Raw genomic sequence first — 19,609 nt, forward strand, 5'->3', positions numbered from 1 at the left:
GAAGCAAGTGTTTTGTTCTTTGTCAACACTGTTTGCTTGTATGTATGTTTGTGTTTAGAAATAAACCTCGTGGGCTGAATGCTTCCCTACTTTCAGAAGAGCTTTTTCACCAGGGTGGAACCTGCATTAACTTGGCCAGAGATAGGGAACCTGGAGGATTCAAGTGCTGACTTTAGACAACTTCTGAATCATTCAGCTCAGCTTCTTGGAAGATTTGTCATTTACTGAATAGTCTCCTGCAGGCTGTCAGCCGTTAGGGAGTCTCTGAGTTTTCCAGCACAGAATGTATTTAACATTTTCCACACAAATCCTGAATCTGGCTCTGTCTTTATGAAACGTTTTTGGAGGGAACCCGACTGACCTTTCTCAGATGGCCACACGCTGGATCTGCTCCCCTTGCTATCTGAGCACATTCTGAAGTGGATGGACTTAATCAGTTGCCAACTGGTATAACTGGGCTGTTTCCAGAGCCTGATCTTGTCATGCTAGCAATTGTTCCAAAAGGCCCCTGGACGTTTATAAGTCAGAACTCATGGCTCCCACATATTTATCCTCCAGGGCAGAAAAAAATTCATAAAAGGAAAGTAAGAAATGTTCATGATTGTTTTTCCACTTCAGTTGCGGAATAGGGACTGCATGGGTTTCCCCCGTATCCTCTGAGCTTTAACCATGATGCTAAGAAACAAACAAACAACAATGTTCTTGAAAGCCTGGCTATAATAAAACACACCTAAAACTAGATTTATGCTATTTATGAGCTCTGTGTCCTTGGACAAATTGCATGCTCATTGTAAAGCCTCGATTTCCTCATCTCTGCAGTGGGGAGAACAGTACCCGTCTCACGGGGCTGTTGTCTGTTGGTTTGAATTACACATACGCTCTCTCTTGCACCCCAAGCTCTTAGCCCCCCTGGCCTGGGAAAGAGCAGGCATTCAGTAAACATTCGCTAAAAGAATAAATGGCTCATGTTCTGTTTCTCCCTGCAGCCTTTGTCTTTGCTCACGCTCTCCTCTTTCTTCCCTTTCCCTTTCCATCAACTTTAGTTTCCATGAAGCTAAGCCATTTGTATGTATCACAAAGTGAATTCCAGTGTTCTTTTGTCTATTTCTGCCTTTATTTTACTATTTACTCTTACTACGTATTTATTGGAACACCCACTAAAATACTTAGCGATATTGAGGTTGCACAACTTCTCTTTCTTTGAGTGCACATGACTTTGTGTCTGCCTGGACCCCTACCCACTCTTTCCCATGTTCTCTGCTTGGCAAATGCCTACTTATTTTTAAACCCAGTGCAGGTGTCACCTCCTCCAGGAAGACTTCCTTCTGGGCCTCTCCCTGTTAGTGTGCAAGTTAGTGGTACCTCTTTGACCACCTACACATTTCATCATGGTTATTCAGTTCACTGTCATTTTTATATGAGTATGTATGTATTGGACACCCAGTACATGCCAGTAGCTGGGGAGGATCCAGGCACGTTCTCCCCGGTGGCCCCCGTTAGCTCCTCATTGGTGGGCTCGTTGGCCTTAAGCTTCAGAACCCAGCCTTGCCTGGTGCCTCTGAAAGCAAGCATGCCACCTAGAGGTCCTTTATATTTGTTTTTAAAATATCTTTGAAAGTGCCTTTCTGTTCTAGGTATGACTGTTCGCTAAAGTGGAGTGAGCTCGCTGGTGAAAGGGTCCGATATGCTCTGAGCCTGTTTCCTTACCTGCCTCTGGAACTGCTAGAATCCAGGCTGGCTGAGGGCTCCCCAGCCAGAGCTGATTTCCCTGCGAGGGCCTGAAGTCCTCACAACATTTGGCAAGACGCTCTTCCATCGTCAGTTGCTCTTTTAACTTCAGTTCTGACCATCTAACTCTTCACTTACACATTTTTCTCCCAGTGTTGTTTTTTTTTCAGTAACTTTTTTTATTAGAGCAGTAGTATGTACCCAGTGTAGAAATTTTAGTAATGCAGAAAAATATACAGAAGAAAAGAATTTGTCCATCATCCTGCCACTGAAAAATAACAATTTTGGAAATATTTTTTCCAGGCTTTTTGTGTTGTATGTATCATAGAATGAATTCCAGTGTTCTTACATTTTTTCTCATTTTTCTATTTCTGCCTTTATTTCACTATTTACTCTTACTTCTTATTTGCGGGAACACTGACTAAAACACTCAGAGACACTGAGGTTACACAAGAGTACTATCTGGTTCTGTTTACTATAGTTGTACATAGAATTAGAAAAAGATGGTTAGACTGATTTAATGGGGAGCTAGGGGGCCGAAAGTTTTTTCTTTTAGTTTTGATAAAGACAGAAACTCAGACAGTGACATGAATAAAGCTGACAAAGAATCTGTGGGCCATATTTTGAGCACTGAAGAGGCTTGTTATAAGTTTACGTATAACAAATATACCAAATAAGTATTGCTTCACAGAGTAGGCAGTACATACTTGGAATGGATTATCTTTTTTTTTTTTTTTTACATCTTTATTGGAGTATAATTGCTTTACAATGTTGTGTTAGTTTCTGCTATATAACAAAGTGAATCAGCTATACATATACATATATCCCCATATCCCTTCCCTCTTGCGTCTCCCTTCCACCCTCCCTATCCCACCCCTCTAGGTGGTCACAAAGCACTGAACTGATCTTGTGCTCTGCGGCTGCTTCCCACTAGCTATCTATTTTACGTTTGGTAGTGTATGTATGTCCATGCCACTCTCTCACTTCGTCCCAGCTTACCCTTCCCCCTCCCCTTGTCCTCAAGTCCATTCCATACGTCTGCGTCTTTATTCCTGGCCTGCCACTATGTTCATCAGAACCATATTTTTTTTAGATTCCATATATATGTGTTAGCATATGGTATTTGTTTTTCTCTTTCTGATTTACTTCACTCTGTATGACAGACTCTAGGTCCATCCACCTCACTACAAATAACTCAATTTCATTTCTCTTTGGCTGAGTAATATTTTGTTGTATATATGTGCCACATCTTCTTTATCCATTCATCTGTCGATGGACACTTAGGTTGCTTTCATGTCCTGGCTATTGTAAATAGTGCTGCAGTGAACATTGCGGTACATGTCTCTTTTTCAATTATGTTTTCTCAGGGTGTATGCCCAGTAGTGGGATTGCTGCATCATATGGTAGTTCTATTTTTAGCTTTTTAAGGAACCTCCATACTGTTCTCCATAGTGGCTGTACCAATTTACATTCCCACCAACAGTGCAAGAGTGTTCCCTTTTCTCCACACCCTCTCCAGCATTTATTGTTTGTAGATTTTTTGATGATGGCCATTCTCACTGGTGTGAGGTGATACCTCACTGTAGTTTTGATTTGCATTTCTGTAATGATTAGTGATGTTGAGCATCCTTTCATGTGTTTGTTGGCAATCTGTATATCTTCTTTGGAGAAATGTCTATTTAGGTCTTCCGCCCATCTTTGCACTGCATTGTTTGTTTTTTTGATATTAAGCTGCATGAGCTGCTTGTATATTTTGGAGATTAATCCTTTGTCAGTTGCTTCACCTGCAAATATTTTCTCCCATTCTGACGGTTGTCTTTTCGTCTTGATTATGGCTTCCTTTGCTGTGCAAAAGCTTTTAAGTTTCATTAGGTCCACTTGTTATTTTTGTCTTTATTTCCATTTCTCTAGGAGGTGGGTCAAAAAGGATCTTGCTGTGATTTATGTCATAGAGTGTCCTGCCTATGTTTTCCTCCAAGAGTTTTTTAGTGTCTGGCCTTACATTTAGGTCTTTAATCCATTTTGAGTTTATTTTTGTGTATGGTGTTAGGGAGTGTTCTAATTTCATTCTTTTACATGTAGCTGTCCAGTTTTCCCAGCACCACTTACTGAAGAGGGTGTCTTTTCTCCATTTTATATTCTTGCCTCCTTTATCAAAGATAAGGTGACCATATGTGTGTGGGTTTATCTCTGGGCTTTCTATTCTGTTCCACTGATATATATTTCTGTTATTGTTCCAGTACCATACTATCTTGATAATTGTAGCTTTGTAGTGTAGTCTGAAGTCAGGGAGCCTGATTCCTCCAGCTCCGTTTTTCTTTCTCAGGATTGCTTTGGCTATTTGGGGTCTTTTGTGTTTCCATACAAATTGTGAGATTTTTTGTTCTAGTTCTGTGAAAAATGCCATTGGTAGTTTGATAGGGATTGCATTGAATCTGTAGATTGCTTTGGGTAGTATAGTCATTTTCTTCCAATCCAAGAACATGGTATCTGTTTGTATCATATTTAATTTCTTTCATCAGTGTCTTATAGTGTTCTGCATACAGGTCTTTTGTCTCCTTAGGTAGGTTTATTCCTAGGTATTTTATTCTTTTTGTTGCAGTGGTAAATGGGAGTGTTTCCTTAATTTCTCTTTCAGGTTTTTCGTTGTTAGTGTATAGGAATGCAAGAGACTTCTGTGCATTAATTTTGTATTCTGCTACGTTACCAAATTCATTGATTAGTTCTAGTAGTTTTCTGGTGGCAACTTTAGGATTCTCTATGTATAGTATCATGTCTTCTGCAAACAGTGCCAGTTTTACTTCTTTTCTGATTTGGATTCCTTTTATTTCTTTTTCTTCTCTGATTGTCGTGACGAAAACTTCCAAAACTATGTTGAATAATAGTGGTGAGAGTGGGCAACCTTGTATTGTTCCTGATCTTAGAGGAAATGGTTTCAGTTTTTCACCATTGAGAATGATGTTGGCTGCAGGCTTGTCGTAGATGGGCTTTATTATGTTGAGGTAGGTTCCCTCTTTGCCCACTTTCTAGAGAGTTTTTATCATAAATGGGTCTTGAATTTTGTTGAAAGCTTTTTCTGCATCTGTTGAGATTATCATATGGTTTTTGTCCTTCAGTTTGTTAATATGGTGTATCACATTGATTGATTTGCGTATATTGAAGAATCCTTGCATTCCTGGGGTAAAGCCCACTTGATCATAGTGTATGATCCTTTTAATATGCTGTTGGATATGTTTCCTCATATTTTATTGAGGATTTTTGCATCTATGTTCATCAGTGATATTGGCCTTGGATTATCTTGAAGAGTGTATAAAGACTGAAAATACAATCAGATGCAGGAGAGGTGAAGATAAATTCACAGAACCATAGTGAACATACGGCCTGGCTAGGATGTTTTGAAAGCCATTTGAGCTTGAATTTTTGAAGACAAGCATGGTTTTCTGCAAACGACCTTGGTGTGTTTGCCATAAATAGGATGCCAGTTTGGACCATGAGTCTACCTTAGTATGGTAATTACTCTTTCTTTAGTGTGGGGCCAATGCATCGTGATTGTGTATTAGAAAACGTGACTCATGCTTCTTCAGGACTTCCTTAGCAGGGCCACGTGTTCCTAAGAAGGGCCGGCTGTGTTGGGGGCAGGGTGGCAGGGTGGTGGAGAGCTCAGAGACCTCTGGAATAGGGCATTGCAGCACCAGGAGGTCCAGGGTTTCTGCCTCTCTCAGTGTTAACTTCCTTGTCTCAAATCAACTTCTTCCAATTCCTATAAAACAGGCTGCATACACCCTGCACCCAAGCCCCAGGCCTCCTGGTGTCTGCTGGGAGAAGCTACCCCTCTTCTCTTAGTTCTTTGTTTACGGTTTTCAAGACAGGCTTCTGACCGGCCCCTGAGATCACTTGTAACCCTAACCTCTACCCACTATGAGCTGTAGCCAGGGAGGGGTGAGCTCCACTACCGTTACAGGTGGGAGAGAGCGATGCCAGAGGGCACTGAGGGTAGGGAGTGCTTTGTCCAGAGGAAGGAAAAGGTGCAGGATGGACAGCACAAGAGCCGACCACTGCCCTCCCTCTCCAGTGAGACCCGCTCCGGCCAGGAGCCTCAGCCACATGTCACCCAGCCTGTCTCAGTCAAGCATTCTGAGTTTCCTGTTAATTGGTGGTCTTTGAATGGCATAGAGATATGGCAGAGGTTTATTGTATGGAGAATTGGGTTTGGCTATAACTTATACTCTCCTTCCTTTGCCAAGGTTTATATAATTTTTAGGAAACCTGTCTCCTAGGCCTGTATCTTCCATCTCTTATACCATTGTAACACACTCTGATGATATTGTGTGTTATTGTATTTGACCCTCACAGTGACCATGGGAAATAGGCAACACAAGCTTTATTATCACCATTTTACAAGACTCGGAGAAGTCAAATAATCTGCTCAACACTCAACAGGAATTAAGTGGCAAAGCTCTCCTGAGTCCTCCAGGGCCCCTGCTCTGTGCGCAAGGCCACTCTGCTGGATGATGATGGTCCTCGCCACTGTGGAAGAGGTGGGAGGACAGGAAGGCTGGGTGTCCCCTGTTGTCAGTTTGATGACCAGGAACCAGGCACACCTCCTCTCCATGAGCCAATGCTATTGTTATTGGACATCCCAGTCGGGTCTGTCCTTTCTATCTCACCAGAATTTTCCTGCTTCCCGGATATTTCAAGGCCTTGGCTCCATCTCTATATGTTGCTGTTCTTTGTGGCTTTGATTGGCTACAAACTTGAAGTTCTGTATCAGTTTCTTCTTCAGCGCACAAGCCATTCCTAGAAATGTGGCCATTGATAGGTCAGCCCTAAAAGAATGGAGATTTTATCTTCTGTGGTCTTGGCAAAGGCCATTTTCTTCAAAACTTCAAAATGAAAAGATATTCTTAGAGGAACCCAGTACTTGGAAATTCTTTTTCTATTGCATGCCACTCTCTAGCTTTTCTTGGTTTGCCTCCTGTAGTGTTTGAGGAAGCTGAGAGCTTCAAAGCCAGGAAAATGACCCAGATCTCTTTGATGGCAGTACTAACATCTTGGGAAAGGAAGGCATATAGTTATTACTGAAATTAGCATTCCTGGAAGCAGCAAGTAACTTGGAAATTATGCTGATTTGTCTTGCATGCATCGTATTTGTGTCCTAGCAAAGCGTTCCCAAGGAGGTATCTCTGGCAATCAGGCAGAAGGGAACCAGTGGATCTGAATATATTCTAATGGCTGAAGTCTAAAGAAAATGAACTGGGACCTGTTTAGGGCATATTGCATGAGCATGAGAGTGATAATCTCTCTCTCTCTTTTTTTTTTTTTTTTTCCTATTGGATCTTCATAAGAAACCTGAATAGCCTTGATATGGTATCTAAAAATAAAATGAGTGGTGCTTTGATGTCTGTTCTTTCTTCTCCGTGTAACAGGGGGGGTGTGTTTCTCAGAGCTTATCTGCTATATGCCAAAAATCAGACAGGGTCACGAACAAATGCCCATTGCTTCCAAGTCATACGAACACTTGGCAAAAAGGTGGCTCTCTCTCTCTCCTGTCTCGTGTCTTTGAACTTTAAATGATATGAAGAAACTTGTCTTAACCAAGAGAGGGATAAGAATGAGCTGCCAAGTTTAAAAACTAGTTGATAAATAACTTCATATCAAGTGTACAACACCCTGTACTGTATACTCTGCAGATGAAAAATAATGTTCCATTTTGGCTTGTACAATACTTCATGAGTAACTTTTCAAACATAATGTTTAAGTCTATGCATTGATAATGTGCTGTGCACTCTAATTTTTAAGCATTAAGATGTCATAGATAATTGGGGGCAGAGGATATATGCAGCTGTGCATAGGGTATTGTAATCGCTAATAAGATCAGTTTCCTTTTTTTCCCATTGGTCAAACTTGCCTTTATCTGTTTTTATCACCAGATGTTTCTTGTATCCCACAACAAATTTCTCTCATCCTTCTTTTATCTATTTTTTGATCCTTTATTTTTCTCTTTCTCACTTTCCTTAGCTCCCCCTCCTTCTCTTCCTTCTGCTGCACCCCTGACAGCGGGGGGTACTGGCTGGATTGCAGTGGGGCAACTGACGAGAAAGAAGTCTCTGGGGAGGACAGGACAGGCGGGGGACAGATGAGTTTGAGATGTTTGTGTCACAGGAGAACAGTTATACCAAGATAATTATTGTGCTTCACAGCCACAGTTTTGTTTCCTGAGTTAAGAAGGAAGGATGGGACTTCAGATCAAGAGATTCTCTAGGGCTTCCCTGGTGGCCACAGTGGTTGAGAGTCCACCGGCCGATGCAGGGGACACGGGTTCGTGCCCCGGTCCAGGAAGATCCCACATGCCGCGGAGCGGCTGGGCCCGTGAGCCATGGCCACTGAGCCTGCGCGTCCGGAGCCTATGCTCCGCAACAGGAGAGGCCACAACAGTGAGAGGCCCGCATACCGCAAAAAACAAAAAAACAAAACAAAACAAAAAAAACCTGGGAGTTAAAATGGTACCTACCTCATAGAGATATTACAAGGATTATATGAGAATTATATATACATATAATCTGATGAATATATATATATATATATATATATATACCTCATATATACATAATGTCTGGTATACAGTAAATGCTGCATACATATTAGCTTTTATTTGTTATTTTACATTCACTGGACACAATTGTCTCTTTGTCATTGGTATATTTTCTTTAAAGTTCAAATGTCAGGAAAGTAGCAATCAGAGTTTCCTTTTTGTTGAGGTATTTAGATCAGGATGGTAAACAGATGAAAGATTTGCTGCTAGAGTTCATGGTGACCAGTGGGACATAAGATTGGATCTTTATAGAGAGGGCAGAGACCATAAGAAAACTGTGTGGAATTGGTTAGACATAAACTCAAGAGGCAGGGCTTTAGATAATTGGAAGTTTAAGATATTATTGAATCTGAAATGCCCAAAGAGACTGAGTACCTGCTTCTGATTTGTCTGAATTTTTTCTGTTTTTGTAAAATACTCTTTTAGCCAGCATGGCTTATGTCATCTCTTATGTAAGAGAAAACAGTCAAAAAAAGAAAGTGTAAAGCTTACTCTTTAAAAAATAAAATGTGAAGTCTTATTTTATTCAGCATGGTTTTAAAAGAAGGTGTTTCACATGAGTAAATTTTCCATATAAGTGAAGTTTGGCTCATTAAATATAAAAACTTGCTTTTATCATTTCTTACTGAGCTTGTTCTAAAATTCAAACAACACGTTCATGTAACGTTTATCGAGCATATTCCATGTGCCAGAAACTGCTGAGTACTTTACTGTATGTTATCTTAATTTTTGCACGTAAAATGCATTGTGTTCTGGCTTCTTAAGAAGAATATACAAGCATAATTTTATTGCGCTTTGCTTTATTGCACTTCACAGATACTGCATGTTTTTACAAATTGACAGATTGTGGCAACTCTGCATTGGGTAAGTCTACTGGCGACATTTTTCCAACAGCATTTGTTCACTTCATGTCTCTGTGTCACATTTGGTAATTCTTAGAATATTTCAAACTTTTTCATTATGACTGTATTTGTTATGTTGATCAGTGATCTTTGATGTTGTTACTATTGCAAGATTACGACTCACTGAAAGATCAAATGATAGCATTTTTTAGCAAAATTTTTAAATTAAGATGTACTTTTTTTTAGGCATAATGCTATTACACACTTAACAGACTACAGTATAGTATAAACATAACTTATGTGCACTGGGAAACCAAAAAATTATTGTGACTCGCTTTATTGCGATATTAGCTTTATTGTGATATTCACTTTATTGCAGTGGTCTAGAACTGAACCCACAATATCTCTGAGGTGTTCCCATACTGGTCCTAATTTAGTCTGCTCTTGGAAAGCTAATTGTTAGGCCCTTTGGTAGTTCTGTGCTTGGAATTCTTGACTTTTATATTTTGATCTTAATATTCCCAACATATTCTTAATGTTTCCACATAGTTAAGAGCAAGGACACTGGTTCTTAATTGAGTGCTTATTGCATGTTCTAGCCACTTTCACATTTATTTAAGCCTAACAAAAACCTGTAAAATAATTATTATGCCCATTTTGTAAAGGAAATAAGTGAGGCATGAGAGGTTGAATATCTTGCCCAAGGTCACACTACTGAGTAAGAAGAGGAGCTGGGAATGGATTATGGATCTGTCTGACTTCAGATCTTGTGTTCTTTCTATGCTGACATGATCAAAGAAATAGGTATCAGTTAAAAATAGGTCTATAGAAGAAAACTCTTCTTTACAGTCCCAATCCTACTTTTCTGATTCTTTCCCATTATTCTAAAAGCAGATTTTTTTTGCTTCCCTAATTAATTTAGCTATCCTTCAGTTGTGCTGATGATGCAGGTAAAAGTTAGAAAAACGATGGAGCTTCCAAGCTTGGTGGGTGAGGAGCTAGCCCATGGGATAACCCAGGATTTTCCAAATTTAAATGAAAAATTTTAAACTATCTTTTTTTTTTTTTTTGCGGTACGCGGGCCTCTCACTGTTGAGACCTCTCCCGTTGCAGAGCACAGGCTCCAGACGCGCAGGCTCAGCGGCCATGGCTCACGGGCCCAGCCGCTCTGCGGCATGTGGGTTCCTCCCAGACCGGGGCACGAACCCATGTCCCCTGCATCGGCAGGCGGACTCTCAACCACTGCACCACCAGGGAAGCCCTAAACTCTCTATCTTTGACAGAGCCTTTATCTTATAGTCAAAAGTAATTTTGTGTGCTTAAGGGACACACACACAAAACTACCAACTAAGGGATATATTAGAAGTATTATAACAATATGAGTTATTTTTTCATACTAAGTCTTCAGAATCTGGTGGCGGTAGATCCACTCCTCTGTAAAAGCAATGAAAACATTGGCAAAGATGTCCAAAATCAACTTTTTCAGAACTCTTGAAATTAGCCAAAGGCCTCCAACAATCTGAGGAGTGTTTATTCAAGAAAAACTGCTGAATCTCATTGAGCAAGGTTTGTGGCATTGCAACTTGAACTGCTCCCATCTCCCTTTGCTCAGGTCTACAGTAACCTTGAAAACCAGCAGGCTTGCAACCACTGGATGGGCAGGCCTTGTTTGGGGCTCCTCAAAAAAAAGTCCCATTCCCAGAGCATTGTCCCTATTTGACCTGTCTTCCAGCTCCCTGGAAAAGGCCTGTTCACAGGGCATTGTTGTCATTTGACCTGATTGGAGCTCAGAACTCACTCTGCAGGAAAACCCTATCCCCAGGACCTTTGTCAAAAACAGTCAGTGGCAATTGATACTCAGCTGCTGAGGGGGCAATACCAGTTGCGGAAATAAGAACCTGGCCAAAAACTTAAAAGGAAGATATGGGAATAAAATCTCCATAAAAGGCTTTGAAAAGCTCTGACATATTCCTAGGGAATTAGAGCACTGTGCACACATGCAAGGCTGTGTGCATACCTAGGAAAGACCTGAGAAGCCCGATTCTCTCACCTCTGACTGACCTTGAGGCCCAAGGGAAGTAGTAAATAAAAGCTAAGTCAGAAGTTTAAATTGCCTGAGTGTTGAAGGCATGCCCCAACACACATGAAGATCCCCTCAACAAATGTTGGGAGACTTTTTGGTTCAAAACTTTTAAGGATATCTCAGACCAGTCATTAGCTAACGCTAAGCTAACTGAGACATCAGTGGTTGCACACTACAGGGAATAGAGACTACAGGATTTGTCCAGAAAGGTCACTAAACAAACAAATTGTAACAATTGCAACGATGACCAAAAGCAGCAACAACAATAAGTCTTAGAGAGTTAGGAAAAGGGACTCTGATTTCCAGAATTGTCACATTTATTGTTATATTATCTAAAATATGCAGTTTTCAATAAAAAGATATGAGACACATGAAGATATAAGAATGGTATGCCTCATACACAGGGGGGAAAAGGTAATCAATAGAAACTGCTCCTGAGGGGGCCAAGATGTTGGACTTATTCTACAAAGATTTTAATCAGCTATTATAAATATACTCAAAGAACTAAAGTAAACTATGTCTAAAGAATTAAAAGGAAGTATGACAATGAAATCTCACAAAATAGAGTATATCAATAAAGAGAGATAGAAATTACAAAAGAATATATAAATTCTGGAGTTGAAAATTACAGTGACTGAAAAGAAAATTTCATTAGCAGGCTCAACAGCAGATTTAAGCTAGAAGAGGAAAGAAACAGCAAACTTGAAGATTGATCAATTGATATTATCCAGCCTGAGGAACAGAAAGAAAAAAGAATTGAGAAAACTGAACAGTCTCAGAGACCTGTAGTACACCATCAAGCATATCAGAATATTTATAATGGGTCCCAGAGGAGGAGAGAAAAAGAAAGGGGAACAAAGAATATTTAAACAATTAATAGTGAAACATTTCTCAAATTTGATGACAAATAATATACAGATTTAAGAAGCTCAGTAAACTCCAAGGGGATAAACTAAAGGGGATCCACACCTACTCACATCATAGTCAAACCATCAAAAGACAGACACGAAGAGAGAATCTTGAAAGCATCAAGAGAAAAATGACTTATCAAATACAGGGAGCCTCAATAAGATTAACAGTTGACTTCTCAGTAAAAACCATAGAGGCTGGAAGTTAGTGGGATGACATATTAAAGATGCTGAAAGAAAAACTGTCAACCAAGAGTTCTCTGTCTGATAAAACTATCCTTCAAAACTGTGGGAGACACTAAAGCATTCCTAGATAAAGAAAAACTAAGACCTGAAAATCACAATGGGGTCCTTCAAATTAAAAGGAAAAGACACTGGATGGTAACTTGAATCTGCATGAAGACTGTAGATCACTGGTAGAGATAAATACAAAGATAACAAATATAAAAGACAATACAGATGTATTTTTGTAACTCTTTTCTCTCTCTGATTTAAAATACAACCTCATGTGGCAATAATTATAAAACTGTTGATGGGCTTATATAAAGATGTAATTTGTATGATAATAATAGTACAAATGAGGGAGTAATACATTGCAGGGAAATTTCTTTATGATATTGAAATTTTCAAGTTAGTATTAATCTGGACTACATTCTTGCAAGTTAAGATGCTGATTGTAATTCCCAGGACAACCACTAAGAAAATAACCCCCCCTAAAATATAGTGAAAGAAATGACAAGGGAATTAAAATTGTGTGCTAGAAAATATCTATTTAACAGGAAAGAAGTCAGTAATAGGGGAAAAGAGGAACAAAAACTTCATGGCATATAGAAAACAAAGAGTTAAAGGGCAGATGTAAATCTTACCTTATCAGTAATTACATGAAATGTAAATGTATTAAAAGTTGTTACTGGACAGAAAAGGGGATACATTATAATGATAATTAGGAAGCTATAATAATTATAAACATATGCAGCTAATGACAGAGCCCCAAAATGCATGAACCAAAAACTGACTGAATTGAAGGGTAATGTGGAAAACTGAGCAATAATAGTGGGAGATTTCAATAACTCATTTCAATATGGATAAAACAACTAGGAGGAAGATCATCGAGGAAATAGAAGACTTGACCAACTCTGTAAACCAACAAGACCTAAGAGACATCTATAGAACGTTGCACTCAACAACAACATTCTCCAGAACAGGCCATAATCTAGGCCATAAAACAAACCCCAATAAATTTAAAAGGACTGAAATCATACAACATATGCTCTAAAAATAGTGAAACAAAAATAAGCAATTAATAGAAGAAAATTTGGGGAATTCACAAACATGTGGAAATTTTAAGCAGCATACTCCTAAATAATCAATGGATCAAGGGAGAAATTACCAAGGAAACTAGAAAGTACTTTGAAAAGAAAGAAAATGAAGCACAGTAATGTAAGGAATGGAAGTAAAGCAGTGTTCAGAGTGAAATATATAGCTGTACATGCCTATATTAAAAAAGAAGAAAGACCTCAAATCAATAACCTTATCTTTCATCTTAAGAAACTAGAAAAAGAAGAACAAACTGAACCCAAAGCAAACTAGGGGAAGAAATAAAGATTACAGAAAAACAACACAGAGAAAAATCAATGAAATCAAAGGAGGCCATTTTGAAAAGATCAACAAAATTGGCAAATCTTTAGCTAGACTGGCCAAGAAAAGGAAAATTCAAATTACTAAAATCAGGAATGAGAGAGTACATCATTGCCAATCTTATAGAAATAGTCAATAAAAAAGGAACATAAGGGAATACTATGAACAACTGTATGCCAACAAAGTAGATAATTTAGATGAAATGGACAAATCCCTAGAAAGGCATAAACTACAAAAATGAACTCAAGAAGAAATAGACAATCTGAACAGACCTAGAGCAGGTAGAGAGATTAGATTAGTAAATTAAAACCATTCCATAGAAAAAAGCCCAGTCCCAGATAGCTTCACTGGCAAAATCTTCTAAATAATGAACAAATTAATATCAGTTCTTTACAAGTTTCTCCCTAAAAATGGAAGAAGAGAGACTACCTCCCAACTCATTCTGTGAGGCCAGTATTACCCTCATACCAAAACAGACAAAGCTGTCATAAGAAAAGAAAACTACAGAATATATCCCTTATGAACATAGATGCAAAAATCCTCAAAAAGTAACAAACCAAATCCAGGAGTATGTAAAAAGGATTATACACCATGACCAAGTGGGATTTGTCCTAGGAATACAAAGTTGGTTCAACATACCAAAATCAATCAATGTAATATATTGTACTATTTCAATAAAATAAAGGCCCCAAACCACATAATCATCTCAACAGCCACAAAAAAGCATTCGAGAAAATACTCTTTCATGGTAACAGCACTCCAAAAATTAGGAATAGAAAACTTTCTCAGTCTGTTAAAGGGCATCTATAAAAACCCACAGCTAATATCATGCTAACATATTTCATATTTTTTAATGTATTGAAATAAAAATATTTTAGATATATACATTGGGTTAAATAAAATATATCATTGAAAATTTATTTTATGTATTTTTAATATGGCTTCTAGAAAAGTTTTAATTACAAATGTGGCTCATATTTATGGGATGCATTTTATTTCTGTTTGACAATGCAGTTCTGAACACGGGATCTCTAGGTTCTGGCAGATCTGAGTCTTACTCCCTGCCCTGTAGGACTGGATAGTCGAGGCACAAGGGCAGAGGATTAAGGGACTGGGGTGGAGAAGCAGCAGACAGGGGAAGATGAAGGGGTATGTTAAATGCAGTCTTTCTGTGAGCATTTGGGGCTTTGTTTTATGCACAGCTATAGCCTCAGTGTAAAATTGGTAATAGAATCAGTTTCAATAAGAGGATAGTGTTTATTACTAAATGGTTACTTATTCACATCTGATATTTGCTGTAGGTACCTAGAATCTAGAAAATGTGAATGCAGTTTAGTGAGCACAGACGTGGCATTTGATAATCATCCAACCATGAGGTGAGTGTACAGATGCCTTGGAAGACTAAAGGGAACGTCTAGTGTACTGTCTAAGTGGTAGCTGCCATTTAACAAAATGTTCTTTGTTGACAGGTGTTTTGATAGTGCAAGGCAAATCTTTGCCTGACGATATTTTTTTCATATTTAGGGAAAATATATCTCATGTAAAATTACCTGATTTCCAAATATTGGCACCTAATTCAAATTTTTTTAAATGTGCACAGCAAACAAAACCCACCTGTGCACTGGATTTGGCCCAGAAGCCAACTGAATATTTAGCTGGTAAAGTGAATGCATACTTCCTTTGACTCCTTAGGCATCAAAGCAAAGAACTCAACCAGTGCTACACACAGGAAGCCTTCCCAAACCTCCTTATCTGTGTTACATCCTCTTTCATAAGGTCTAATAGTCCATGTATTTCTTCTCAGCAGTTGTTACATTTGCAGTCTACATTTGTGTGATTATTTGATTCAAGATATGTCTCTTCCGTGGGACATCTGAAAGCTCCCCATGGGTAGAGGCTGGGTCTGTTTTTACTAATCAGTAATTAACAAATGAATGAATGAATTGGGCAGGAGAGATGAATTTTGAAATGCATGCTGTGTTAAAGAGTATAGCATCTCACTTGGAACTCTGTGTTGAAAGGTTGAGTCCAACAGCTAGTTGTTTTGTAGGCTCTATATGAGAAAAGATGACTTTTTTCCCGTTACATAGACATTTCAGTGTTATCTACACTAATACATCTTAAAGCATATTTCAGAGAACACTGGCATTTGCAGCAGAACACATTAATGTATCTGTTTGTACTTAGTAATTCCAAAATTCTTATAGTTTGACATTTTAGGCTATAGCTAATCCTCTGGACTTACTGCTCTTCCTGGGAAAAATGGAAACACTGCTTCCCTTGAATAGTTATTAAAAATATCTTTTTTAGATTTTGGATATTTGTAAAGTTTGATTATTTTAAGCTCTGGAGGAATGGGAAAGCTGGAGGAAGAACTGGCAAGGATCACTAGAACCAAAGTTTTCTATTAAAAAAAAGAAAAACAAAAATCAATAATAATTTGCCAAGTTACAGTTGAAAGATTTACTGTCATACTGAAATAAAATAAAGGCTGTATTGCTGAAAAAGAGAGGTCACCTTTTCTATGCCTTGAGAAATAATGAAGAAATGTGATGCTGGGAAGTGAGAAACAGCAGGCAGGGAAAGGAGAGAAGACCACAACCTGTTTTAGTTTGTGGAAAAGCTTTTAACAGTGCTAAACTTTATCCTTTACATTTTTATAAGTTGCAGAAAGGAAAGTCTTAAAAGATTTCTTAAAATTGAATCTGTATGGTTCCATTTATATAACATTTTCAAAATGACAGCATTTTAGAGATGGAGAACAGATTAATGGTGGCCAGGGGTTAGAGATGGAGCAGAAATTTCTATCAGTTTTTGCTTTGTGTATCTTGAAGCTCTGTGTGTGTGATTGTAAACATTTAGGATTATTTCCTCCTGACCCTTCTATCATTATGAAATGACCTTCTTCATCCCTGGCAATATCCTTTGTCTGTTATTAACAGAGCCATTGCATCTTTCCTTTAATTAGTGTTAGCACAATAAGCATACTCTATCTTCTTCCTTTTACTTTTAATCTACTTGTATCTTTATATATAAATTGGGTTTCTTATAGGAAGCATATAATTTTATCTTACTTGTTTATCTAGTCTGACAATTTCTTTTAATTGGGGTGTTCAGTCCATTTACATTGAATGTGATTATTGATATGGTTGGATTTGAGTCTGTCATTCTGCTATTTGTTTTCAATTATCTCATCTGTTCTTTGTACTTCTTTTACTCCCTTTCTGCCTTCTTTTGAATTGAGTGCTTTTTATGATTCTGTTTCATCTCCTTTGTTGTCGTATTAGTAACAGCATTTTGTTTTGTTTTGTAATTTAACTGGCTGCTTTAGGGTTTACTGTACACATTTTAAACGATTACGTCTACCTTCAGGTGATATAACACCACTCCACATATAGTATAGGAAACTCTCAATGGTATATTTTCATTTCTCCCTTCCTGGCCTTTATGCTATTATTGTCATATATTTTATTTATGCATATGTTATAAACCCTGCACTAAATTGTTATTTTTGTTTAGTCAATGATCTTTAAAGAGATTTAAATAGTAAGAAAAATTCTTTACCCCTGCAGTCACCATTACCAGTGTTCCTTATTCCTTTGTGTAGATTCATATTTTCATGGGGTTTCATATTCCTTCTAGCAGAACTTCCCTTAGCATTCCTTGTCATGTGGGTCCATTGGTGATTATTTCTTTCACCCGTTGTATTTCTGAAAGAATCTATTGACCACCTTCACTTTTCAAGGGTATTTTCTCTGAGTTCATCATGTGTTGTTTTAGTATTTTAAAGATGTTTCTCCATTGTCTTCTGGCTTGCATTGTTTCTAATAAGAAATTTGCTATCATTTTTAGCTTTGTGCTTCAGTACATGATGTCATTTTTTTCTCTCTGCTTTTAAGGTGTTTTCTTTATTACTGGTTTTGAACTATTGATTCTGATGCATAATTTTATTCCTGTTTCTTTGTGCTTTGGGTTTATTGAACTTCTTGGATGTGTGGTTTTATAGTTTTCATCAAATTCAAAACTGTTCTGCCATACTTCAAATATTTCTTCTGTTTCCCCCCTGTTCTCTTTCAGGAGCTCCAATCACACATAAATTATTAGGATGCTTGAAGTTGTCCCACAGTTTGCTGATACTTTATTTTTAATTCTTCTTTCTCTGTGTTTTCATTTTAGGTAGTTTCTATTGCTGTGTCTTCAAGTTCATTAATCTCTTCTTCCACCATTAATCGCATCTGGTGTATTTTTTATCTCAACTTGGGTCTTTTTAAGAAATCCTCTGTGTCTCTACTTCACTTTTTGTACATGAGGAATACTGTGTTTAATCCTTTTGTCTCTTCATTCTAACATCTGTGTCTAACATCAGGACCCCCTCTCAGTAATTGATTTCTTTATTTTTCTCATTATGGGTCATATTTTTTTGCTTCTTTGAATGCCTAGTAATATTTGATTAGACATTGTGAATTTTACCTTTTTGGCAGATGAATATTTTTGTATTCCTATAAATAATCTTGAGCTTCACTCTGGGATACAGTGGAGGTACTTGGAAACAGTTTGATTCTTTTAGGTCTTGCTTTTAAAATTAGTTCGGTGGGACTAGAGCAACATTTAGTCTAGTCTGTCCCCTACCACTGAGGCAAGACCCTTTGGAGTACTGTACCCATTGTCCTCTGAACTATGAGGTTTTCCAGTCTGCCTGGGAATAGGCCCAGTGCAGGGCCCTGAGTGCGTGTGGGGTACTGTTCCCTCTAATCTGTTCAGCTGGCTTTTCTCCTACCCTTAGGTAGTTTCATCACGTGCATGCACTGATCAGTACTCTGTTGAATACTCTACTCAAGCAGTACTCTTTGCAGATCTCTGGGGTTTTCTCTCTTTGTAGCTCAGTTCCTGTATGCTGACCTGTGAACTCTAGCCATGGTGTCTTGAGAACTCTCCGCTCCATCTTCAACTCAGGGAGTCAGCCAGGCTTCACCTAGGTTCTCCCAGTCTGCACCGTGGCCTGGAAACTGTTTCAAGGCAGTAAGCTGGGGCGATCACAGAGCTTACCTCATTTGTTTCCCATCTCTCAGATAACTGTCCTGCATGGCTCAACCTCAAGTGTATTGAAAATAGTTGTTCTGCATATTTTGTCCTTCTTATTTTTGTTTTTTGGCTGTTAAATTGGGTTTCTGTTATTCTATTTGGTTGCAAGTGAAAATCTCAAAATTAGGGGTTTGTTTCTTTATATATTTAATGTCACTATTGAGAAAAAAGTTGTACCTACACCATTTATGAGTAAGCCAGTTTCTAAACATGCTTGCTGTATTTAAGTTTATGAAGATCTGAAGTGGGGTAAAGGGAGTGGGGCTGTAGAACAAAAAAGTGACTGTAAGTCCCCTTCCTTCCTCACGCTTTTCTGATTTACTCTCTGGTAGATTGTTGCTCTGCTCACTTATTAATCAGAGTCCCTTGGTTCCTTTTGGAGAGAGATTCTTTAAATGGGTTTAAATATGCCACTCAAAATGTATGAGCATGTTATAAATAAAATTGTCACGGTCGTTATGTTTTAATCTATATGATTTAAACTTTGGCACTAAAATATCATGGAGGAAACATAATGAGAGGACTTAACTCAGCGGATATTAAAATGTATTTTAAAGCTACAATAATTAAAATATTGAAGCACTAATGCTCATGTAGCCACAGATTGATGGGTCAAAATACAGTGTCCATAGACAGACTCATAAATGTGTTTGAAACACTTAGCATAGGTTATTCAGTTAGATGGCATGGAGACAACTGAACAACTCATTGCAAAAAATTAAAGTTGGATATCTCC

General features: G+C 38.2%; 1 protein-coding gene across 3 annotated transcripts in view; it reads left to right on the plus strand.

Annotated features, from left to right (window-relative positions):
* Positions 1–19,609, plus strand: part of RNASEH2B (ribonuclease H2 subunit B) — a gene marked incomplete at its 3' end in the record, with an annotated part of 82,304 nt that overhangs the window by 4,186 nt on the left and 58,509 nt on the right. The window lies entirely within an intron of this gene.

The sequence above is a fragment of the Hyperoodon ampullatus genome, assembly GCF_949752795.1.
Source record: "Hyperoodon ampullatus genome assembly, chromosome: 16".
Lineage (NCBI taxonomy): Eukaryota > Metazoa > Chordata > Mammalia > Artiodactyla > Ziphiidae > Hyperoodon > Hyperoodon ampullatus.